Raw genomic sequence first — 27,579 nt, forward strand, 5'->3', positions numbered from 1 at the left:
TGAAAAAGCCTTTCACCACTCCACAAAAAAACACCTCACCTCAGAGCCATGAAGAAAGCAAACAGGAAACTAGACCAAGGGTGGAGGACAAACTACATCCAACAGGACAAACTTGCATACCTGAAACAGATACGGATATATACAATTGAAATCTTCAAATTAAAAAACTATACTACACTGAATGCATTGCAAAAGCAAGCAACAGCCAGAACGAGATGGTTAGCATCATGAATGTGCTAAGACATCTGACCGTCTCCAATAACACACCCACTCCTTCACAGAAACTGGGTGATGACCTTGCAAACCACTTTAAAAATAAGATCATAAACATCCATCAAGTCATCAACCGTATGCACAAGAACACAAACTACTCCACCAACCAGCCAACTCCAGAAATAAAAACAAGACTAAACTACTTCACACCATTTTTGACCGAATAATTTACTAACCTAATGAATCAAAGCAACAAACAGGATCACAAGTAGACCCTAGCCCTCTAGACCTCTGCAAGATCATCATCACCCAAGAGACGCCTGCAGAATACTTCCAAAAGCCTCATGAACCATTTTCTGGCAACAGGAGACATGCCAGGAAGTTTCAAATCAGCATACATTAAACCACTCTTCAAAGACTCCTTGCGAAACACAGAAGACTTTACCAACTACTGCCCTATCTCCCAACATCCCTTATCCTGTGAAACTCGTAGAAACCTATGTATGTTATGAAGAAATCCTGAAACATGTCAAAAACAACCCGATACTAGACCAGGCACCAGTTGGTTTCAGATTAATCAGAGGAATAGAATCTGCACTACTATCCACCTTGGACAACCTAAAAACTGACGTGGACTCCAATATCACCTTAGCGCTAATACAACGTGTCCTTTCAGCAGCCTTCGACACAGTACACCATGAAACACCTTATCAAAACCCTTGCATCAGCAACACAGCTTTGCAATGGATGAAGTCCTTTCTAACAGAAATAACCCCCTTCAGCTCACCATGGCAAGTGATCCTGTTTAGGAAACCTATTGGAGCAATATGTAGAGTGGCCATGGCCGAATGGCAAAAAAGCTATTGGGGAAACATGTAAAGGCTGGGGGGCCGATTGTCATGGGCGAAGGCCATGACTAGTGAGTGGGAATGAAAGGTAGCATTTTATCAGATACAGTGGGCACGGCTGAAGCCCCAGGCTAATGGGGCCAAATGACATGTATAGTGGCCACAGCCAAATCCCGTGGCCACCTAGTGGACACAAAAGAAAGATATTGTGGGAGCATGTACAGTAGACTCGGCCAAAGGCCATGGCTAGTGGCCCATAAAAAACGATGGTATAACAAAACCCTTGACATTGACTGAAATAAAATGTAGTTATTGTGTAGTTAATTTTTAATGCAACAAAGCCCTTGAAATTCCATAGATGGGGAAGTCATGACCAGCTTTACTCGGCACGTTCAAATAAGGGGACATTTCTGCACATTTCAAAGCACATCTCAAATCCACAAAGGGGATGTGCTTTGAAGTGCGAGTAAATCAAAGACCTTACCCAGCACCTGTTTGTACTAGGTTCATTTCTGAAACTTTCATGCATTGTCTTTGATGTGGGATAGCAGCGGTCTGGACCGCTGCACTCTCCATTGCATTTCTATACTTCAAACAAGGACAGAAATGTATTTTTATTTGTTAGCAATCTTCACACTGACCGCCTCTCAAACGGCATCCTCTGTGAAATGCGCTCCTAGCAACCATTTATTTTATTTTTACATTTGTATAGCGCACGAGCAGCCAGTGGGCATTGCGGCACTGTTACTTGTGGGGAGCTTAGTTACAAGGGACAATAGATGTTGGATAGGCTGTAATGTAAACCATAGAGATTCTAAATGAGTGCAGTTATGCATTCAGATGGGATTTGTGGAGCTGGATAAGGAGACGAGCATGGTTTTCATAACTTTTCAGAATGCCACGTGTGATTCTTCCGCACGCAGAGGTGGTGGTAGGGCATTCCATTCCATTGTAATGAGGCAAAGTACGGGAATCTAGCGCCTCCTGCAGAGGCACCATAAGCATATTGGTATATGGAGTTCTGGTTTCATGTGGATGCTGAAAGACAATCGTACATTTGTGTTGAGACCGCGCTTCTGACACTAGTGTATGCAAGGGGGAAAGCCAGTGTATCCTTAGGCTACTGTCCAACCCCCCTGAAATGCACAGGTCACCTTTGTCGCTATCTACCACATGTCTGCAAATGAAAGCGCATCCTATGCAAGTTTTCAATTTTTGTTAATCTTTGAGAAACAGACCCATGATTTTCTCGTGCGTTTTCAGTGTCTGGGATTAATGTCTTTTCCAGCCACACATGTTTTTTTTTAATCTGTTATCTTTTGTGTATATGGGTTAGTTCATACGTCCACGTTGCAGCCTTGATTAAGCCATCCCGTGAGTCCAGGGCCTACTTCCGGTGTTCCGTTACCACCTCACTGCTTGATCTCAAGCACGATTACGTTCTCTTCATATGGCCACAGGAAGTGTTGTCATTAATCAGCAGTAATCTCTCTCCTAACAGAAAACGATATTAGTGAAGTAATGATTTGTTTGCTGGGTGAGGGGGTTTGCCAGGGGAATGCTCCTGACTGTATAAGGAGTACGCCGGCACAATTTCTTGAACTCTCCCATCTCTCCCTAACCCATCTGCTGCCCAGTTTGTGAGTGGTAATTGGGGGAGGACTGGTCTTGGGTATACGAGTGCATTGCTTTAGTTTAGCTCTCTTCTCGGCTACCATGCGGGACAACTAATGTGTACCTGCTGCTCCGACTTGGACGTGCTGAAGGCTGGGTTTGCAGAAACTCATCTTGGGCTCAAGCCAACTAAAAGCTATGTTTGCTGAGTCTCTTGCCCCGCCCCAGAAAGGAGGTTATGAGTTAACTAAATGTTAATGATTTTATCAGCCCCAGACGGATGAAATGCTTTGTTGGCTCATCCAGGACAAAATAATGTGACCTGCCGATTGCAGCAGGTGCATCAACAAAACGAGTTACCTTCCACATTATATTCTCATTTTGTGTAGTTTTGGTTTAGGATAGGTGAAAAAATAACAACAATCATCATTCTGGAGGGGAAAGTGGGGTAAAATCAAACTGAGCCCTTAATATTAAGACTATTGCTATTTGGCCAGCTTCTCTGTGTTTCAGAAGTGATGGATTCATGCCTTTCAATTAACCGTAACGACTACCATCGATCTGGACAGTCATCTGTCTCATAGGGGCCGATTCATTGAATAAATGTGTGGCGAAAATCTCAGCGCAAGCTGGCGCAAGCGTGAAATAGCAAGCGCATGCGCACGCGTGCGATTCAAGGAATGGCCTGCGCGTGTTTTCCACTGGTTGTGCGCCAAATCCGTGCATGGTGCACACGGGCGCACACGTCATTGCAACAACCCGAACGCCGTGCGCGACATGCACAGGGAAAGCGCACAACGTTAGTGCACACACCAAAAAGGGGGCGGGACACGGGACGTAACACGCGGAATGGGGAACAACGTGTGAAAAAGAAGGCGTAACTGGGGAAGTACCGCAGGGAAATACACGGAACGCCCACACGCACGCGAACAACTCGTATTCATGGATTCAAAAACGGGAAACAAGCGCACGCTAAAAGACGCGCACAGGCGTCAACACGTCCGCCACAGGAAGGCAGGCGTAAGTGTCCCCGTGCACAGTATAAAAGTGTGCGCAAACAACAAACACGTATATACAGCTACAATAAATGCCCCATTTGTCGCAGCACTGATCGTGGGACACCGCAGGAGGAGGAGAATAGCCAGGGCCCGCATTTTTTCCCCCCAGACTAGCCTTTTTGGGATGTCTGATGACCAGGTCTACGGCAGGTATAGGTTTCCACCTCGTATCATCCAGGTTTCCACCTCGTATCAACCTAGACCTGGTCAGGGAGTGGGAAGATGATCTTACATCCCCCACCCTCTGGTCCCAAGCATTGAGCCCCTTGGAGAAGATGCTCAATGTCCTCCATTTTTTGGCCATTGGGTCATTTCAGTGGACTACTGCCATAGTGGGGGGGGTCTCACAGGCCACGCAGTCACGCTGCCTACACCAGGTGTTGGCAATCATGACTGCGCGCCCCTCAGTCCGCAGGCACTTATACATGCCCAGAACACCCGCAGAAAGGCAGGCCATAGTCCAGGACTTTTACAGGGTGGCACACTTCCCCAAAGTGATTGGTGCCATAGATTGCACTTTTGTGGCCATATGTCCACCTAGGGCCACTGAGCACATCTATTGAAACCGCAAGCACTGGCATTCCATCAACGTGCAGGTGGTATGCGATGCAAAGGGAATCATCACCTCTGTCTATGCAAACTACCCAGGCTCCACCCATGACAGTTTCATATGCAGAATGTCTGCCCTGAGCTGGGCCCTGGAAGCTGGGCAGCATGGCAACACATGGCTCCTAGGTGAGTACAAATGCTCGTGCACATGCATGCATGTCACACACAGACAAATACACAAACCCCAATAATCACAACCATTATCACCTCTCCAGGGGACAGTGCCTACCTTCTGAGAAACCACATGATGACGCCAGTCCAGAACCTCACCACACCACCCTAGGTAAGACACAATGCTGCCCATATTGCAACCAGGGGCATAGTGGAGCGCACATTCGGAGTGCTAAAGTCACGCTTCCGCTCCCTTGACCGCTCTGGTGGGCAGCTACTCTATGCACCCCCGTAGTGTGCAGGATAATTGTGGCAGCATGTGTCCTGCACAATGTTGCTACACGGAAGGGTGTACCGGTGGACATGGTGGTTCCCCCACATCCCCAACCACAGGCACAGGCGCTGCCCATGGGAGGGGATAGGGCACGTGGCGAGGCAACTCTGACCCAGCTTGTGGCTACATTTTTCACCTAAACTCCCACCCTGCAGAGTGCACACAGGCCTGGCACATGCCAGGTGACAATCGATGATGACAAAGAGGCAGTCAATTGTCACAACCTTACCACCCTGAGAATGTTGCCATGGAAGTGCTACATTGTGTGCATCCCTAGCTACTAAAACATGAACAATCGTGTGTGACCAAAAGGAACACATGCAAGGTGTGTATCACACACCCCTGCAAAACAGGCCATCACAATCCCTGGTATGTCATCCAAACCCTCCTAAACCACATCACCCTTGTTTGACACACCATGACATGGCAAGTAATAGCAAAAGGCCAACACATTACGAATAATATACGAAGTGACCTGTGATAAATGGAAATTGGCTTCACACAATGACGACTGTCATGGAATCTGAAGAAATGACTTACCAACAACCTCCTACACAAAACAACTCATACCCAAATGCATTCCAATAGTGGTAGCATGAACATAACAATCAATGCCTGTTCACAAGTACATTGGGCAAGGCAAAATCCCTACTCCTGAATACGTGTGCTGTGTGCATCCCCTCCAACACACTGCTCAGCACACAGCACAGTGACCAGCCATTGATTCAGAGACACACCTTGAGTATCACATGAAAAGGAAATAAACAATTGACGCATGTACAGGATCCACAAATGGTCATAGACCATGTGCTGCAGGGACACAGTGGTCCCCAGAAGGCAAACTGTGTGCACATGTGGACATGGAAGGGTGGATGTACATGTGGTGGATCATAGTGTGACTGTGTGTGTCAGTAGGGACATGCACTCAATACATGCATGTCCAATCAAGTGACCATCAGTGTCCTCTACAAATCACATGTGAGCATTGCCCTTGTGCACACCCCAGCATGTCAAACCACACCAATCCCCTCACACCTGAAAGTTAAACACAACACAGGAACAGGCATTGACCAGCAGAACACATCATGTACATAGGACACCACAATAACAATGGAAGGGTGCCCATCACACTGCAGGCCAAGACAACTGTCCAAAAACCAAAAACCCTCCCTCATTCACATATCACCATGACTTACTGAACAACTGTGTCTGGGGTATGTAGCCTTCTTCCTTGAAGTCTACCTGGCCACAGGATCACCCTACCCCTTTGTCTCCATCTTCCACCTTGCGTGTAAATAGTGTCCATCACCCTCAGAGGCCACCTTGACTGGCAAAAATACAAAATCAAAGAGAACTCAAAGGAGCCAAACACACAAGCCAGGCAAAAAGCCTGTAGGCAGCAAAAAACACTTGAAGAGTCTCCAGTAGCTGACTTGAAGTAGCAGTAAATTTCAAAGCACATGTACAAGCACAATGATGGAACAACAAGTTAGCACACTTAAACAATGCTACAACATGAGGTGTACCAGGTTTGGTACATAATATACAATGATGCAGCACCAAATGATGGGTAGTGTCACTGCTCCGGTGCCAGGCACAGGAGTGGCACGAACCAACCACTCCCTCCGTGGTCTGGACGCCTGCAAGGTCAAACTTACGCAGGCCTCTGAGACCACGATGGGGAAGGAGGGTCAGGGATATGTTGACTGGACAGGCATTGGTATTCTGGATAACCGGAAAGAGGGGCATGAGAGGGGAGTTGGATTGTCAAGGGAAAGTAGGGAAAAGACAAAAATCTACTATTCACAATGACACATTGTACCAGATAAACCATGTACATCATGCACATTGTACCAAATGACTCAAATGGAAGTCAAAGAGAGACTTATCTCTGGGGTGAGCGCTGGCCTCCTGCCTGCACACTCTCAGGTCTGGTAACAGGAGCAGTTCAATGCTGCAAAGATAGTAAGAGTTACTAATCTGTGTGTGTTCATAACACACACACACACCACCATCCATGCCCCAAAACAAGTAACTCCTCCACAAACAAATACTCTTGTCTGCTGCTTCATAGCCATACGTAAGACTCCCCCCGCGATGGTTCATACACTGTCAATGCAGTAAGTCAGGTGCACGTGGGCGCGTGGCAAATGGAAGACCAATGTGTCAAGATTCACACATCATGCAATGGTCCCTGGGTAAGCAGCTACACGCATATAGCGAGGTATGACTTCAGTACAAGTACTGTTCTGGCATCCCCCAAATAAAAGAGGTAGTGCATGTGTCAATTTGAACATGCAAATGATATGCACTGCACACCAGTCTGTCCCTCGATGGGTGTCCCTGTGCGCAGCTCTATTTTTTCAGGCTTTGAACGCTAATGGGCTTATACATCTGCTTCAATGGAGCATGGTGGACTGGACGATATGTGCGACAGCCCCTGCATGTGCCCCTGACAACTTGGAAAGCAACTTGCCATGTGTCCACCAACTCATTTTAGCTGTACTGTGCGCTTCAACACCAATAGCTGTCCAAGCTCACCGTCAGTGGCGCTACTTAGCATGCATGTGCAACAGGCCTGGTGGAAGGTTGGCTGTGGTATGTGCCCCTTGTGCTGCTCACCTTGCATGGAGTTCCTGGAAACACGTCTGCTTCTGTTGGATGTATGAGCACAAGCCCTGTAGCACATGCACATGTCTGCACCACCAAACGTGGCCAGCTGCCAGACGTACACTGTCCCATGTCTGCCGGCAAAGGTGGTCTGGAGGCTCATTCTCCTGCAGAAAGGGCACAAAACACAAATGTAATGCAGCAAAGTCCCCTGTGTGTGTCTCTTCATGCTGGTTGTGACTGGACCATGTCAGAGACGTACATCAGATTCCATCCAACCATCAGTGTGACTTTGACAGGCAAAGGGTGGCGGACACTCTCTACAGCATGAAATGCATCAAGCACATGTACAGTAAAGAAAATGAACATACAACACAATGTATAGCAATTAATGGACACATTCTTGAAACCACCCATTTCTAATGAAATGCCGTTGATAAGACCCCTACAATCCCCACTAGGGGTGTTAACACAAGTAGTACAGCAGCAGACAGGCCACAGTATGACAGTCCAAAGCCCTTGTGAAATAGACTGTAACACCGAACCATCCTTGCGAGCCCATGGATAAGGGAAGCAGGAGTAGCCTATGTGAGTCAGGACCCCAAGCTGTAAACACATACACGAGACAAGCTTGAAGGGCCCAGCTGGAACAGACAGTGGATGCTTTCAAAAGCCACAAAGCACCACACCGTCACATGAAAGCACAATAGACAAGCAATTTTAAACTATATTAACTAATTACACTAACTATAAAAAACCCACATTACCTAATTAAACTAACTATCAAATCGAATGTTAACTAACTAAACTAAAAAGAAAAATCAAAAATGGCCATATACGACCCAGGGGTGGGGGCACCCAGGAGGAGGGAGGTACAGGGTGCAGCTCAACACCCACATGCGATGATGCTGAGGAAAAAAAAAACCTCCATGGTCTCAACACCTGCACAGCCCGACCTGTGTGGGAGATACCTCGTCGTCAGAGTCTGGCTCATCCTGAAAAGGAGGACGTGGCACAGGAGCCTGACTACGCCTAGCCGCAGCTTGCCCCTCGTCGGCAGCAAGTCTGCTGGATGGATGAGCCTGGTTCTGTGCGGCGATGACACGTAGGTCTGCGTGCAGAACCTCCCGTGATACGCGTGCTTCCTTTTAGCAAGGTAACACGTGTAACATGGAGTTCTTCCTGCAAGGCCTGGCTGGACAACTGTTGCACCTCCCCGCAAGCACATAGCTCAGCCGAGATGGTACGCTCAAGCTCCTCAAACCTTTCCTCTGACAGCGCCCTCTGGGACATCAAGAGGACACCCAGAGTGGATCTGAGGGACTCATACTCAGCCCTCAGGGCCTGCATGTGTGCCTCTGTGTGAGCAGTAATTGGTTAACGCAAAGACAACATTTCAGCCTGGCGTGCCCTGTCTGAGACCGCATTGCCCAGCCTGAGTGAGCGGGCCGTGGACTGTGCCACCCGTTGCTGGAGAAGCACCTGCCTAGCAGGGGGGAGCACAGATTGGACCACACGCTCCATGCACACAGCAATGTATTCCATTGCTGCCCCTTGGCATTCTGAATTGCCAGTCATGTCTTGCTCCCACTCAGTATACCTCGGTGGCGCCCGGCCACGGCATTTCTGGGCTTGACACCTGCGGGACCCAAGGACCGGCCATCCTCATTGGGTTGGCACCGCGTGCAGCTGCACGACTACATGCCCCCGTCTACGTGATGGCCCAGGCCCATCAGCGACTGGTGTGGAGTGTGACCCAGCGTCCCGATCCACCACAGGCAGAGGTTCCACCACTATCTGACCCCTCAGTGCAGGTGTCGCGGACAGAGGAGTGTCCACATCAGAATCACTCACCCCTGACGTATGGACCTGATGCACATCCAACTCGACATGGACGTCAGAGTGGTCATCTGGGCTGGACTCATTGCCAGCCAAAGACAAGATGGTCTGTAGCACATCCATGTTCTCGTGGTCTACCACCTCAAGACCCCCACTTGTGCCGGGTTGCTGTAGTGATAACAACCCTCTGCCTGGCATGACAACACCATCCTCTGGCTCCATTGCATCATCATTTGAAAAGTAGAGAGAAAAAAAGATCACTACACATGTTAGAAGCACACAACACACACACACATAGAAATCACACAGACAGCCCACACATTAAGCAGACATGTCACACACAAAAGAGAACCTGCCATGCATGCCAGGTCAACTTGACATTGCTTCAGTGATTAGGCATGTAAAACGGTGTTATACGGCTCAGAAGTGGGTCGATGCAGTGCAGAACATTTGTACGTTACTCACTATCTACATGTACAAGTACTTCATGATGTGTATCAGAAAACGTTAAGGCAGTGCAAGGTGAAGTTCAGGCATCACGTGCAATGTGCATGCAATGGGTTGCATGGCTACAAGCAAACCACCCCTCCCCCTAAGTGGAAATGCAGGGATGCCTTGCATGGTATTAAAAGGATGACCAGAGACCTGTGTATTGGCAGACAGTGTTGACTAGCATCAATTCAATCATCTGAGTCAACTGACAACACAGCAGATGATGATGGGACAGTAGGCAGGACACATGATGAACCCTCAGTAGTACACCCATGTGTGCAGTAGACTCTACACCAGTTGGACAGAGTCAGTGGGCCATAAACAGGGTGAGAACTGTGAGCCACATAGACTGCCACACCGTAAACATGTGTGGGACGCAGGTCTGAGCCACAGTGGGCATGGGAAGGCTGATGAAATGCCATGAAATGTAGGTCACCCTGGACACGTACTACACTGATCATCCACTCAAGGAAACATATGGGGCATGCATGGAATGCACATGGAGCATGAATGGGCACTCATGTCCCTGCGGAGCATCTGCCATCTGCACAGTCCAAGTGAGACACCCTGCATCAAGGACAAAGGATGTACCCCACTGCATGTGTCTTGCAGGTTGGCTAGTGGAAGTTAGCATGTACACAGGAGGCATGACCAGGCCAATGCATTACGGCAAAAGTATGCACACCAGTGCAAAGGTCCAATTGGGGTGCAGGGCGGGGTGGAGGGGCAAGAGACCATGCCTACGTGGAGTACCCGAATGCAGGCAGAGGACACATGCACCTCAGTCATGCCATGAAATAGTCCCAGTGCAGAGAGGAAGGACACCCCCGGCTACATGCAGAAGGGCCAGTGAGCTGGTACATGAACTGGAGGGGCATCGAGGTGACCAGCATGTGAGTAGGGTGCAAGTTTGGTGATGGACAGTTCCCGTCTGCTCCACATGTCCACCATCCTGCAGAGCAGCCATGCATCAGTGAAGCATTGCATGACTTGCACATCTGAACCATGTACACATGACATGTAGTGGCAGTCATGCACAGCACATCACAGAAGTAAAGCACACATTGCCTCGACAAACACGCAGCAACACTCACTGGACTGGGAATCAAAGTCCTGCATCTCTCCCACTCCTTCGACCAATTCAGGTGGTATGAACTCGGCAACGAGTGACTCGTGCAGATCGAGGTCTTCCTCCTCAGGTGCCGGCCCACTGCCAGTTACCAGAGTCATGTTGTAATTTGAGGCACGCTTTGCCTTAGCTCTGCGTTTGAGGTCATTCCAACGCTTTTTGCACTCTTGCGCCGTGCGCACCTCATAGCCGAATGCACTCACATGTTCCGCAACTTGCTTCCAGTGTGTATCACGATGGGCAACCGTAGTTTGACAATTAGGCCCCACTAGCATGTCACGGTTTTGGTCCTGCACGTAGTCCACGAGGAAGTCAGTTCCTGCGCACAGAAAGGCTTCTTCCTCAAGGTGCAGGAGGTTGTGGCTTTGTGTGGGGTCCCAGCCTGTGCTGCAGGTGCAACCTTCCTCCTCTTGGATAGTGGCGCGGACCCTGGCTGGCAAATGCCGCCCTGATCAGTATGGCCAGTGGCACCGGTGGATTGAGCCAAGGGAGTGGCAGGTGGAAGGACAACCGAAGGCCTGACTTGCGTCAGTGGCTGCTGGGTGCCCTGAAATGGACCCTGCGCAGCAACATCTGCTGTTGCAGGGTCATTGACCGCGACTGTCCTGGTTGGTAGACTCACAACCGGGGTGTTGTTGGCTGCATCTGCCCCTGCACTTGCCAACACCTGGCTGGTCGGGGCAGCAGATGACATTAATGCCCCAGGGACACGTGTCTCGGTCAGGGCAGCCCTACGTGCAGGTACGGTGTTACTCCTGACCTGTTGGAAATCTTCCATGGCTCTTCAAGTGCCAACACAGCCTGCGCTGGCAGATCCTGAGCGTGGGTGGTGGTGTCCACAGCTGCACCTGCAGCTACCACTACCCTTGGGCCCGTGGCAGTTGATGAAACAGACTGCCGGGTCACATGGGCACCAGTGCCATATGCAGAAGCTGCATCTCCCAGAACCACAGGGGGTGGTGGCATGACTGCACCAACACATGGCACAACATCGTGCTGAAGTGGTGCACCCCTGCCTCTTCCCCCTCTGCAGCCACCCTGGACACCCTGGAGTCCCCCTACTCCCTGGTCACCCCGGCCGCGTCCCTGACCAAGCCTGCCATGAGGAGTACGCCCAGCTGAGGCACCCCTCACCTTTGGTGGCCTCTCAACCACGGCACAGATGGAGTAGTGCCGACACAGATGGAGAAGTGCCAATGGGAGGTGTACACGACAATTGTCCTGGGCAATTGGGGTGAAGGGATTGGGATGCAAGATGTTAACAGCACCCCTGCACCTGCAAGGCTGCATGTGACCCCGGTGATTAAGTGACTGGTCACGCAACACTCAGGCACCCCAAAACTGCAGTAAAACCGTGCACGCAACATGCGTGGAATTCACCTCCTGCAGTACGCGGTGGCACTCAGGAACACGAAAAACGCGTACGCGTGGGACACGCAGGCTACCATGACCTCAAAAACGGGTACGCGATACACAGGGGCACCCGCAGTGGGAAAAATAGCATGCGCGACTCACCGTTAGACTAGCGTGATGATGAAAAACACGCGTAGCCAATACCCCCACTAAAAGAAGAGATACGTCCTTGATCCGTTGTGATGGCGCGCGAAACAACACGAAGTAGCAACACACATGTCGGTCTCCATGAAAGGCATGTACAGCGAACTGCTGGCCACGCTCACCTTTTACCCGTGCTGAGGGTGACACCTGCGCGCATCACGTCACTTACGCGCTTAGGCCCTTTCCTCAGATTGCACACATTCACACACGGACGTGTGGTTTTTTGACGTGCTGATCCACAATGCACCCGTGTTGAGGGAAACGCCGGTGCGCGTTATGTCACAGACGCGCTTACGCGCTAAGGGCCTTTCCTCGAATTACACGCTGATGTGCAGTATATTCACGTGCCAAATCACTCTGTATGAAGCTGGCCACGCGACAACACATGCAAGACCACGCTCCTGCCCAAAAGGCCATTTTCCTGCCCCCCAAAGCCCCGAGCACGCTCCCACCTGCTATCTGCTGCTGCCTGCCTGCTGCCCACGTGCCCGGCCATTCAGTGCCTGCACGACAGCCATCTGCAGGGGTCAGTTGCTGTGTCCACCCCTGCTGCAACAGAAGACTCCCGACTGGGATACCATCGTTCCACAGCCCAGCCCCAGGACCCAGTTGCCCACCCACACCTGCCTCGGTGGTCGCCATGTCGGGGAAAACACCATCCAACAGCACTGGTGACCCCCAGCCAGAGAGGCAGAGGGCTACCAGCTTCAGCGATGAGGAAGTTGGTATCCTGTTGGAGTAAGTTCTGGGGCATTATGATGCACTCTTCACACCATCCCGCGCCGACAAGGAAGGACGGAGGAGGATCTGGACGGACATAGTGGGTGCCATCAACGCGAAGGGGGTGGCATCCCGAGACCTGAGCCACGTCCAGAAGCACTGGGAGGACTACAAGTCCAGGACCCTCAAGAAGGCCCAGCGCCTCTTAGAGGTAGAGGATGCAGTGGGCCGCCAGGGCCAGCTTACCAACCAGCAGATGAGGGTCATGGAGCGCATTCGCCCACTGCTTCACCACCAGAGCCTCAGGATGCAGGCCCGTCTGGAGTCAAGCGGTAAGTGGCCATGCATTGCTATGTGGAACAGGGCATGTTGCAGTGTGCTGGGAGTCAGCTACTTGCCTGTATGTGCGACATAGGCCATGTATGGATGTGTGTGTGCAGGAACATCATGGCAAATGCATGTGAGAACAGTCATGCGTGAACCACATGGATTGTGCATGTGTTACAATGCAATATGGGCAGTAGCATAACGTAATGCACACATGAATGCATGCCTGTCACTGTACTTGGACATGGATGGAGTGTGAGAGATGGGTGCTGCTCTCATGTACATGTATGGTGTACATGTCTGTGTGTCTGAGTAGTGTGTGTGTGACTTCGAAACGCCATGGATGCATGACACATGTCCGTGACGATGTGTTGATTCACTTATGCAGTCTAGTCATCCTTATATCCACTGTGTCTGTGGTGTACGAGCCCTGATGCATTACTCTCCGGTGTTGTGTGTGCATGGGATCAGTATGAGCCATGATGCATGTGAGTTTGAAGACAACATTTATGTCAATAGAGGCCCTTGTACATGGATGCTGAGGTTGATTGCATGCACTGTGCCTGTTTCTGCATGTGTGTTGCCTGCATTGACCCATGTGTTGTGGGGGGGACAGGATGGAAGTGACGTTTGACAGTGCCACTAATGTGTTATTGCTTACTGTCTAGGGGACTATTGTACAGTACCCTGATGCTTGCGTTCTATGTCTCCCTCTATACAGCGTCGAATGAAGAAGAGGGCGGAGACGGTGCTGTGGAGCTAAGGAGCGCGGATGCCTCTGCCGGGCGATGACGCAAGGCCCAGCCACCCTCCCAGGAATTGCCATCATACGGGAGTGAGGAGAATGGTGCCGAGTCTGCCACTACAGCTGTAGCAGAAGGGCCGGGTGAGCCCCCACTGGGGCTTGCTATGGTGGAAGATGGTGCGGAGCCGCCATCCAGGTTGGTGGTCTCCACAGAGGAGGAGGCTGCTACTGAGCCACACATGGGGCCTGGTGGGGATAGTACCACTGGTGCAAGTGGTGCAGTCCAGGGGCAGGACAGGTCACCGCGGAGGGGCCTGTGCATGTCACTGTCCCTGACCCTGTGACTGCACCAATATGCATCAGCAGGGATGCCCTGTTCCAGGCCCGTCCGCAGGTAGGGGGGAGGCCCACGTCATCTGGCACTCCAATACCTGCGGACAAGGAGACCCCTGACCGTATGGGCTCCGTCCTGATTGGTGTCGCATTGTGCACACGTGTCATTCGTGATGACGTGCATGCTTCCTGGGGGGACCACACACGCCATCACGAAGACCTGCGTAGCAACGTGGCGCAGTTGGGAGGAGCCCTGGTCGGAGGGTTCCTACATGTGTCGAGCACTCTGGCGGCCCTCTCCTCCTCTGTGGAGACTATGCGCCAGTCGTTTTCCCTGCCGCCTTCCGGCCCAGATTCCACCAGGGCCCCCTGTGGACCTGGCCCGACCAATGCAGCCAGCTTGGTGGAGCTCCCATCCCTGCCACAGTCGGGAGACGGAGGTCCAGCAGGGGTGGACACCCCAACAACTGGAGACCAGCAGATGGAGGGTGTGCCGGCATCATCGGGCAGGGCACATGGACAGCAGCAGCAGGCTCAAGGTGGGAGCGATGATGGGTCGGGGCCGTCAACATCAGAGGGGCAGGCATCGGTCGGAGGCCAGGAGGACCCTGGAATGGGAGTGTCTTCCGTGTGGCAGCGGTTGGGCCAGCGGATAGATGCGGAGCGGCGGCGGGCAGAAGAGACGCGGCTCACCATGGTCAGGGCGGAGTTCTGCATGTGCCAGGCATTGAGGCGGGCTGAGTGTCTCGAGGCAACTCGCAGGGAGTTGGAACAGGCCATGACTGCATCCCTGCGAGACCTCGGGGCCAGGGCAGAGGCCCGCCTCCGGGACATCGACATGGAGTTCGATGATGCTCTGGCCCGGGACATCACAGAGTGAGCCGTAGGACTTGCCCGTCGCCATTGTATATAGTTAGTTAGTGTTAAGTTTCCTTTCTGTTTTTATTTATTTTGGGATGCTTGGACAATGCCCCACGTTTATGTATATAGGTCTTCATTAGATAGGTTTTTTTTGTTATAGGTTACATTTGAATGATTGGGCACATGGACCCTGGATTAGTACTTTGCAAATAGTTTGACAATGGATTTGCTTCTCATTTCTTTTTTTCCATGGATCAATGGTTTTTTCTTGTTTTTGCACTTTGGATTTGTTTTGCCGGACTGACACTTTGGACACGTGCTTTTGGATTGATTTGGATTTTGCTTTCATGCATTTTTGGTTTATATTTTGGACATGCAGCTTTTCATTATTTATTTACTTTTTTGTGTTTCATTTCATTCCCTTGCTTTCGTGTTCAATACATTTTTATTTCCTGCTTCAATGTCTGGTATTCTCTCTTTGGTTTCATGCATGTCACGATGTGTGTTTTCTCAATCTCATGGACCCATTGTGTGGGTGTGACGGAAATGTGTTGATGTGCATGCTTTCCTTTTGGGATGTCTCATGTCATGGGGATTTCATTGTGGGCTGGATGTAATACCTGGTTGTGTGTTTGGACTGGGGTGGCGTGGGTTGTCTTTTGGGTGGCCATAAGGCCCATGATTGTGGATCGTCATGACATGTGTGGGGGGGATATGAGTCGGGGCCTGCTGGCAGGTGCCTGTCACTGCTGGGTGGGTGAGTGGGTGGGGGGACATGAGTCGGTGCCTGCTGGCAGGTACCTGTCACTGCTGGGTGGGTGAGTGGGTGGGGGGACATGAGTCGGGGCCTGCTGGCAGGTGCCTGTCACTGCTGGGTAGGTGGGGGTGCAGGGGGACATGTGTCGGTGCTCACTTGTGCATGGTGACATGTGGCCTGGCTGGGGGGCATGGCCAGGGTGGATGGGCTGGCTGCGGGGCATGGCCAGGGGTGCAGGGGGGTCCATGTGTTGTGGGCTGCCTGCAGGGCCTGGGGAGGGGGGGGGCGAGGGCACACCTGGGAGGACACACACTGCCAATTCACATTGGGGCACACCAGGAATACATGTATCCCTCCCGTGACAGCGAAAACACATACCCCGCTCGCACAAAGCCTATTGCGTGTGATTCTTCACGCACACACCCGAAATACACATACCCTGCTTGCAGAAGGCCTTTCGCGTGTGATTCTCCCCGCGCACCCCTCAGAATACACGTACCCCGCTCCCCAAGGCCTATCGCGTGTGATTCTACACCGCACCCCCGAAATACATGTACCCTGCTCGCACAAGGCCTTTCACGTGTGATTCTCCCAGCGCACCCCTCAGAATACACATACCCTGCTCCCGAAGGCCTATCGTGTGTGATTCTCCACGCGCACCCCCGAAACACAGGTACACCACTTGCACAAGGCCTTTTGCCTGTGATTCTCCCTGCGCACCCCTCAGAATACACGTACCCCACTCCCCAAGGACTATCGCGTGTGATTCTCCACGCGCACCCCTGAAATACACGTACCCCGCTCACACAAGGCCTTTTGTGTGTGATTCTCCCTGCGCATCCCTCAGAATACACATACCCCGCTCCCTAAGGCCTATCGCGTGTGATTCTCCATGCCCACGCCCGAAATACACGTACCCCGCTCGCACAAGGCCTTTCGCGTGTGATTCTCCCCGTGCACCCCTCAGAATACATGTACCCCGTTCCCCAAGGCCTACTGCGTGTGATTCTCCACGCGTACCCGCGAAATACATGTACCCTGCTCACACAAGGCCTATCGCGTGTGATTCGCCACGTGCACCCCCAAATACATGTACCCCTCTCGCACAGGGCCTATCGCGTGTGAAACTTCCTGCGCACCCCCCAAATACACGCAGGCACCCCATCCACCCTGGGCATGCCCCACAGGCAGCCCACGCCACAGGGGCTGCTTTTGGACGCAATTTACCTGGCACGAGCGGGGTACGTGTATTCAGAGGGGTGTGCAGGGATTTTTACACCCGATTTTGCTACCGCGAGAGGGGTACGTGTATTCTGAGGGGTGCGCGGGGAGTTTTACACACGTTTTCATGGTTGGGGGACTGTATGCTGGTCCACTGGCCTGTGCGCCATGTATGGGATTTGAGCGCTGTTCATGGCGCATGGGGCAGGGTTGGGGCGTAACTGGCAGTGCTGTAGGGTCGCTGTGCCACTCTACGCCAAGGCTGGTTGTGGATGTTAAAATCCATGAATACGCTGTGCGTGGAAATGGATTTTGGCGCACTTGGCTGGTGCAGACTGCCGCATGCGCACACTGTGCGCCAGCCGCGTGCGCCACTTGTGCGCCGAATTCTATGAATTACCCTGATAATGTTTTCATCTTGGCTGCACCATTACAGAGGGGAACCAGTCATATGCAAGTCAGTTGTGATCTTGTCGTTAAAAACAAAAAGGGGGCATTCCACTTTGGACTGAGAGACCTCTGCATGGGACCAAAACACAATTTAAGCAATGCTGTGGCTTGTGCTTTAACAGTCAAGTCAAAGCATGCTAGTCAATATGTGTAATTCAAAAGCATGTCACTCATCACTTTTTGGCTTGCATGTGTCTTCTGATGGGAGTGAGCGTAGACATGGGTCCCTTCTTGCTACCCCTAGAGTTGCAGGGTATGCTTCACTGATTAGGTCCAACAAGACTGAACGTGTCTGAGTTTGCATGTGTTCCCGTGCAGAGGGGACATGTCCTGGCCGTACTCAATGGGCTGTTCCCTCGTCATTGTATAAATAATTATTACATTCAATTGCATTGCAGGCGGACCAAGATTGATTCGCAAATGTCTATTAACCTTCTGTTTTGGAGCTAAAATAACCATGCAATGGATGATTGCCCAGTGCAATGCTAGTGGGCATGATTAACTTACCAGCTGTCCTCCATTACTCTTCAATTTTGGTGGACAGCACAATGCCATGAAAAAGAAACAGGTTCACTGCCATTGACCTGTTATGCAGCTTCCTGAGCTTCCACTCACTTGGTGTCACTTCCATGACATCTCTTGAGTCAAAGTTTTCACTATAAAGTCCCCTGCCCCCAGTAAAAATGGACTCCTACCAGACTGCTGTTTGGTCTGCACAGGGCAGGGTTGGGCCTGGGTGGATATTCACAGTTCATTTCTGCTGCTCTCATAATCATTCCGACAGATGAATTTCTTGCTTTCTGCAGAGCCCACTTCTAGACACATACGTGGGAAATTATATACTGCTCCAACTTGGGGGACAGTCAAAGCATGATGGGAACAATCATAGACCAATCGACTGAATTGGGCAGGAGCTGACAGCTAAGAAAGACTTTCCTGCATCTTTCTTATAGGAAGGAGCATGTAAAGGGAAAGTCACATCCTAGTCTGATCTCATTGAGAGCAGGGTTGACTGGCCCATATATGTCTATGCTCACTCTTTGTGGCTCTCTTTGATGGCAGTCCGATGTGATGCATCCCTCAAGCCCATCATCATACTATAATATAATAAATGGCCAGATGCATGTTTGTCCAAAGCCATTCTGCCTGCTTCACCTGTTATCACAGCTAGAGGGAGCTGTTGCCTTATGCATACAGCAATAAGAATTCAAGTTAATCTTCCAGACAATGGGCCTCATTACACGGAACGCGGTGAGCCATGGCGCTATTAGCGCCATGGCTCATGCCGGTAAAATACCGGCACCGCCTTGGCGGAAAGGGGATTTACCGCCCCATTCCAAGGTTGGAGGGGCGGTAAATCCCCCTTCCGCCATTGCCCTTCCCCATTCCCATTTCTGCCCCATAGGGCTCTATGGGAATGGGGAAGGCGCTAATTACGGCACCGCAATTTTGCGGTGCCGTAATTAGCTCCGAGGTCCCTTAGCGGGTTGGTTTTTAACGCCTGCAAAAAGCAGGCGTTAAAGCACCAACCCGCTAAGGGACCTCGTAGTAAGGCGGTAATGGTTAACGGCCACCGTTACCATTAACGGTGGCCGTTAACCATTACCGCCTTCCGTGTAATGAGGCCCTAACACAATTTGTCTTTCAACAATGATAAAATATAATTAGCTGCAGAAAAGGCCTAAGACAGGGATACCACTTCAACAGCATAATTAAAGTTGCTGCATACACTAAGAAAATATATACATAAAAAAAACATGTAAACTGAAATTCATCCGATTATGCACTATTTATCTAACACAATAAATTACTTTATTTCAATGTACTTATGTATTATGTAATTATTCATTGTAATATTTCTTGATATGTATTATAATAGCAATATTTTTCATGTATGTTTTAAACTTTATTTGTCTTCAATTTACTTTATTTTATAATCTCATGTCTACTTCAAACCCGGCTGCACATGAATTTTATTACTCAGATATCCCTCAACATTATGTATTTCGACAATAAGGAGCAGATACAACAATTGACTATATGTACTATGTTGAACTTTCAATGGATTTTGTGAGATTTTGTTTGCAGTTACTACTCCTCCAAGTAAAAGGAGCAAGATCCTTTACAAATGTTTTTTCTTCTATTAACATAAAATATGTTAAAATACACCACATAATATATTTACACTCTGACAGTTTCTTCCTTTACGCACATTATCCTGTGTACATGGGCATTTCCCCTAGTGTGGAATGATTGAATATATCTCCAAATTCCATTGTGTACCTCTGTTTGGCCGAACTATGCTGTTTCATTACTCACACCTTGGGTAGTGCGCCTGACATCTAATAACCTGTTACCACTGAGAGCAGCATCAAAAGGGCAGTTTCCCTCCCAATATAAATATCTTCTTTAAGCATGGATACCTTGCCAGTCTGCAGTGGATATTAACAACACACTTACTACTACATATGTTTATATGTGTATATGAAACCACTACCCCCACTACCAATCCTGGGAGTGGGAAATGACTTTGACACTCCAACGTACTCCAACAACTGTAATTCATGGAAAGAAACCGCCATTAAAATATCATTAAAACACTGATATTAGTAAATAAGAAAAATTAAAAGAAAAAGCCTGGATGAAATGTAATTATTGTAATTATTGTAAGGGAAATTACACATAGGGCCTCATTACACTGAATGCGGTAAGGGTTTACCGGTACCAGTAAGGGCACCGGTACCGGTAAACCCTTACCGCCTTACTACGAGGTCCCTTTGCAGGACCGACCTCAACGGCTGGTTTTACTAGCTGTTAAGGAACGGGCCCACAAAGGGACTCTGGTGCTAATTACGGTACCGCAATTTGCGGTACCGTAATTAGCTCCTTCCTCATTCCCATTGAGCCCTATGGGGGCAAAAATGGGAATGGGGAAGTGCCTTGGTGAATGGGGAATTACCGCCCCCACTCACCTTGGAGTAGGGTGGTAATTCCGTCATCCACCAAGGCGGACACAGTAAAACACTGCCATGGTTACCGCATACCGTTTAATGAGGCCCATAATCTTTTACATGAAGGGTGGAATTGATGGGTGGTTCTGGGACAGAAAGAAGGGGTATGTATAGCAGACCAAAGATACAATGGGCTCTATTGTGACCTGGGCAATATCCCGTCAGTAATGCTGGAATACCACCAATGCAAATAGCGCTACCGCTAAACAGTCCGGTGCAATTTGTGCCGGATCATGCGTATTGGTAAGGCTGTAATTCCAAATTTTGTTAAGCGTACACAGAGATCAATGGGGATTTTCAGCGATATTTCCACCAGTGGAAATAGTGCCAGCGGTAATACAGCAGAAAACGGGCAGACACGGGAGAAAAGCTGGATTTTCCCCTCCAGCAAAAAGCGGGAGGTAAAACTTCAACTTTCTGCCCAACTCAAGATTGTGCGGACCCTTAAAGGCAGCGATAGTAGAATTTAAGGGCTACCACCCAACTCATGATGATGCCCGATATGATCAAATTAATTGTGAACAGGATCTTAAATTCCAAAATTGTGAGTGAATACACAGAAAAAATATTTTAGACACAATATGAAACAATATCTGCATTCCTCAAGGAATACATATAAAGGTAACATTGTCTAAGAATTGCATCATTCTAAGCATGGGACGAGTTGCAGAGCAAGGTATAAAATACAAGGGGAGGTACAATTCAGCAGCCTTGTAATGTCCTTTTGGGAGCATTGCATCAGATCTGGTAATATGCTTTGAGTTAGGTCCCCTGCATACTTTTGGTGGGATAGCTTCCCCTAATGAAAGGGTCCATGGTATCAATGTCAAGCAATCTGAAAAGGTTGGTATTGCAGGTATATGATTGTACTGCCATGGTCTATGCAGGTTCTATGTTTTTGCTAGCCCTTAAATGTTGGAGAAGCAACATCTTCAGCATGAAATTTGTGGAAACAATATGTATGTTGTCACACAGGCACAACAAAGGATAAACCACATACCTTGTGTTGCTCATGATATGTTTCCTGATTTCCCGTTCTATGCTGTTATTGCGAAACTTGAAGGATGTTAAATTCCTATCCAATTTACAAACTTTACATTTGTTGCATGGAAACAAAATTGTTCTTTTGTTGGCTGCTGCATGCTAATTATGATTGTTCCTTTGTGAAACAAAGTACAACATGGTCCCGCAAATCGCAAGCAATGTCAGAATGTAAACTTAAAAAGGGCTAGTGTGTATTCGATATGGCCAAGAATTCTTGTGATTGCACACAGAATGAGTTAATAAACATGGGATGTCTGCCAGGATGATATTTTTCTATTTGCTTTATTATCTACTTCCATTAGTAAGGCTGATTATTCCTTGGTCAGAGTTTTTTACAAACATTTGCTGATGACCTTTTTTTATTATATCCTCTGTAAGTGAATCTGCATGGAATAGTCACTGCTTCAGCTCCAAAGTCACAATGGAAGCTGCAATTAGGTTAAGAACATAAAAGCTCTCAAAATGGAAGGCTGTGCTTCAAAGAAACAGACTGGCTGCATGAATTGTGTGAAATCAGATTACTGCAATTTGGTTTGTGATATAATTTGAAAATTAGATCTGTTGGGGAGGACATCCAACGCCCCCAACGTGCCCTGAAAAATAAAATCCGAATGTCCTTTTGAAGCAAAAGCAAAGCCATGAAGAAAGCAACATCGCCCATGTAAAACTCCTTTTCTAGGCCCAAAATGCACCAGCAACCGCACTTTAATAAAAATGATCCCTAGAAAAAGGTAAGCCATAAGGTGCAGACCTTATACATGAGCATACCCACAGATCCCTAATACGTATAGCAACATATAAAACTAATCAGGAAACTCTTAGAAGTACTAATAATGATATTAACAGAAAGGCATGCTCTTACACTAATTAAATAAGTAACATATAAGTGGGCCTCGAAACACACTCAGCCATCCCATAAGCTTAAGAATCATCATGAAATAGCGGAAAATATCAGCCAGAACTTTACAAAAAGCACACTCATACTAAGCTGTGACCTCCAACGGCAGGGAGGAATGCTTCACAGTGATTGGTCAAGACAGGTAGGTGACCACATTCACAAGCCCTGAATCTCGGTAGTGAGATCATGCACAGGCAACAAAGAAATATCTGACCCTTGAGCTAAGAGACAGACACTGCATACAGATTGGTTAAGAAACATCAGCCTGGTTGAGTTGTACAAATATAATTAAATTATGTTCTTAGCTAGGACAGTGTAAAGTAACACCATGGAGGTCACAATATGGTGGGAATAAAACAGTGAGCAGCAAGAAGCATGTGTGTTAAGGAAGGACAATCAAGGAGCAACACTGCCCCCTGTAGGAAAAACCTTCATTGGAAGAGCCCAAACGACCATGTTAGGAACCATATGAGACACATTGTCAATAGAATAGAATCAATTAAGCACTGAGGGCCTTTCATGTAGATTTATGAACAATCCTAACAACACACAGTTCTGCCCGGAAATGACATGTATTATTGTGATTTACACACATACATGTATATCATGGCAAAGAAATGAAGTGCACAGACACCTTAGTCCCCAGTTCATAAGGTTGAAGACATTGTCAATGAAGTCATGCACAAGCCATGAGAAAAGAAATGCTAGAAGGGAAGTGAGTAATGTTTCCAATTAAGAGTAGCAATGTTAACTGTCAGTTGAACAGTTCACAATGGTGGTAATGGTAAATTGGTGCCAACCAACAAAGTCTATGAGAAAGGATTTAAAGTTCTCATTCTTGTTGCCACATTCCCACGTCTAACATAGGGATTGGTCAAAACCCACCAGGTTACTAACAACAAGGATACTCCACATGCAATAGCCAATCAAAATGTAAGCGTATACAATGCAAGGTAAAAAGGCTAACATCCAAATAGCATCATGGGAAGAGAGATGATTGCAGGGTCACGATGGGTAGGATAAGCCAATAGGGCTAGGTATTGTATAGATTCACCTATATTGTAAAGGACATTACCCAATCATAGGCTGGAAATGTGTGAATAACATGTAACATTTGCTGTCACCTCACCTCGGATTCTTACTATTAATGCAGCCATTTTATGATGCAATGTTGAACATTTTTTTGATTATACCCCTGTCCAGGCTGTGCGTATTAAACTTTTGTTTTTCTCACATCTCGTGTATTCATTTTTGGCTCATTGGATTGATTTTTATTATTTGAATTTGGGACTTGCCTTACAGATCTTTACATGCCACAGACAGAATCAATATCAAGAAAGGCACAATTGTTTACTACTAGTCATAGACAGCTGTAAATTTAGATAAGTTATTTATTGTTCAATTATAACACACTTAATATCAGTGAGTGGCTTTTGGAGTGCAGGATCAGGATTCAAAACTATGCTATGCCGCATTGTCTTGCTTCCATGACAAACGCATTGCCCCTGAGCTATCCTTCCTCCCCGATTGATGTTCCGAATCTGAACACACTCTTCAAATTTCCATTGTGAACCACACAAAGGGGCTGATTTACAAAGCTAAATAAGTAGCTTAAGTAAGAGCCTAAGTCCTTTTTTTCTCCTTACACAATTTATTTTTAGCCTAGTAAATTTAGTATTACTTAAGCTACTTATTTAGCTTAGTAAATCAGCATCAAAGTAAGCAAAAGGTTGTCTTTGTGCCGGCACCACAACACCCTTTTAGAGGTAAAGGCCTACATTTTCCTGCCAAGCCACAGACTACTCCCACCATCGCAGGAATAGGTTGGCATAAGGATGGAAGCAGTAGCACTTGATTGTAACCTGTAATCAACCACAAAATTGAAAAGTTTGTTACTTAACTTAAGCATTGCATGGTTATAAGTATTTTGGAATGTTTCATATAGCTGAATGATTTGCCCCCAAGAAATATGAGAATGCGTCTACATCTATATCATTAATTGCTAAGGTCTATCTGGAAACCCGAAATTATGTGATTAATGTAAAAGTCCTGCACATAAGAATTCAGATGTATCGCTAAATCTATCAATACACAAAAGGAAGCTTTCAACGTGGACCCACATGCAGAAAAATGTAGACCTCGCTGGAAGAATTTTAGTGGGGGAATTTTTTCTCAGCAGAGTAAGTAAAAAAATGTCAAATATAATAATTCATGTCAAGAAAATCTGTGCTATTAGGCAGTGTTTGACTGATGACTTCTGAGCTCGTTTGCTAGAAAATTGAAGTCTGCAAACCTTAGATTTTAGAGCTAGATATAATTAAACAAAATACTTACTGCTGTGTCTTCAGCTGCACAGCTCTGAATAAACCTAATTAAAATGCGTAGGCTAGTTGATCTTTAGCTTCTCAAAGCATGAAATGCATTTTTTTTTTATGAATTCAATTTCATCCTTGTGAATTGCTTAATAGCAATCAGAACAAAATAAACATTGGCTGGCAACGCTGCCACATTTACCCTGGCTGTGATAATGGATTTAATTGATGTATTTTATATGTTTTAATGTGTTGTTATTACAATACATGTACATGAATGTATTAACTTGTATTTCAGAGTGACTGCTTGAGTAGAGGACCATACTTGGTATGGCTGCTATTGCAGTTTTGAGATAAAATACATTATGAATGTATTAATTAAATAAAAAAAATATGCTGACACCTTTAAAACAATATGTGCAATCTCCTTTTGATAACTATGTACTTAAACAGCATGTTGCACATTCCGATTGGTGCCCATCATATATGTGGAATACTCCCTGGAGATTGATCAAGATTGTGAATATTAGGGAGGGCAAAAAGAGTGAGAACTACTGCATGGGGCAACCAAATAGGTTTGTCTCATCAGTATCCATCAAATGTTAATCAAACCATCCATACAAAAGAACAGCATATTCATTATTAATATCACATGTGGAGTTAAAAAGCAATTAGTTATAGCACTTGGGATTTGAAAATTGTGTACTTATATTTGACACATGTTCATAAATATCAGCTCTTTTGGTTAATCTATTCTAGAGTCATCCTTACATAGTGTACTAATGGAAAGACAGCTGGATTTATTGAGATTATCTTTCATTAAGCTTCTTTGTCGGGCTTCCATCATCTGGACATCAGCCTGTACAAGCTCTCTCAAGGTGTCAATGTTCCCACCACTAATTTGGGGACAGAAATGTGATTCTGTTCTGCATTGAGAATTTTCAGAACGTCTAGTATCAATGCCTGAAGCTTCATGAATATTTGTACTATTCAAACTGGAGTCAAAGACCTCAGAAGGGAAATGAAAAACTATGGGTGACAAAAGACAGCGGCAAAGATTATTTCATAGGAACATATTTGTTCAAGTTTACTTTTCGTACACATTTGTAGTTGTCAAACCTGATATTAATCATGCCCATATTTCAAGCTAGTGTAGAAAGCATGCTGATAGATAATAGGGAAGTGTCATCTTTGTCTAATATGCAATCTAAACTATGCATGTCTTTCATTTACCTTTTCTTTTTTTACTCCCTCCTTCTTCTGTTGGTTAAATTGACCTTTTATCAGGTATAGTGTCCCTTTAAGCCATGGCTTCTTTGTGCCACACACACCCTGTTCCTTTTGGTCATCTTCTTGGAGAGGAGGGCTGCCTGGTTCCTATATGGAATAATTTGAATTCCTCAAAGAAATCTGTATTTGCTGGTCTGGTTTCTCCGTCAGATAAATTGACCTCTGAGCTCTAGGGTCCTTCTTCAATTGGTGACATTTGCCTTGTGGATATTTTCTCAACTTGTCGATAACCATTATCACATTTCGTCTTCAAAAGTATATTTCCTTCTGTCTTCAGATTCACATGTATCATAAAAGTATTTATTTTAGATTAATCATTTTCATTATTTTGATTTCACCCGCGTACCTCTCTAGGATGTCTGGAATTTTTGGAAGTCGTTTCTTTTATTTAACTGCCTTTAGGAAATGTGAAAAGCTCAGTTTCAAGCTCTTGTAATTTTGTGATGCATTTCTTGTGATACGACTGTGCCTATTGGACCACATTTTTTATCATTCCGGAATAGGAGGTGCCAGTGGTTTCTCCATTCTTCTAGAATGCATGGGCCCGGGTTTTCATAAAATGGATTCAGCAATAATCACACACGGTATTCTTCGTTCATCAATATAATTTGATATTTCATTTTTCTTTAGCCACACCAATCAATTTACCTTCTGCCACATGGTTTGTCCTATAAGTGTGAAATTATGCTTTCTGTTGTGGTAGATTTGTCACTGGATCCTCTGTACAACTCCGTACCAGCAAATCCTACACTGACTGATCTGGTTCTCTCCTGCTCTCTCTGTTTTCTATTGTTACAAGTAAAAAGAAGGCAGCAGTGACGGCGGCACTGGCCTGGTATTTGGAGACATGCATTGTCATAATGTGTGTCCTTCAGGAATGTTGTCATGATACTTTGGAGTTCCCATCAAAATTGTTATGTGAGAGGACTCGCGGTTGATTGAACAAAAAGGAACTGAGGTGTAAGCGGGAGGGGCCAGTAATCAAGAGTCAGTTTATTTCTCTTTGTTCATATGAATATTTATGGTGCTTACCACAGTGTATATTTGGATTAAAGGAAGACATTTAAACACTGAGGCAGCATTATCCACACTGATCTTTTAAGGGACCAGAGTACAAAGCCCCAGAGTCTAAAAATGTATTTGTTATTTTCTGTACTTTGTTAGTTATAATATCTGTGCAATCAATGGCCAGCATG

Source organism: Ambystoma mexicanum, chromosome 4p (genome assembly GCF_040938575.1).
Source record: "Ambystoma mexicanum isolate Mex_15411 chromosome 4p, UKY_AmexF1_1, whole genome shotgun sequence".
Classification (NCBI taxonomy): domain Eukaryota; kingdom Metazoa; phylum Chordata; class Amphibia; order Caudata; family Ambystomatidae; genus Ambystoma; species Ambystoma mexicanum.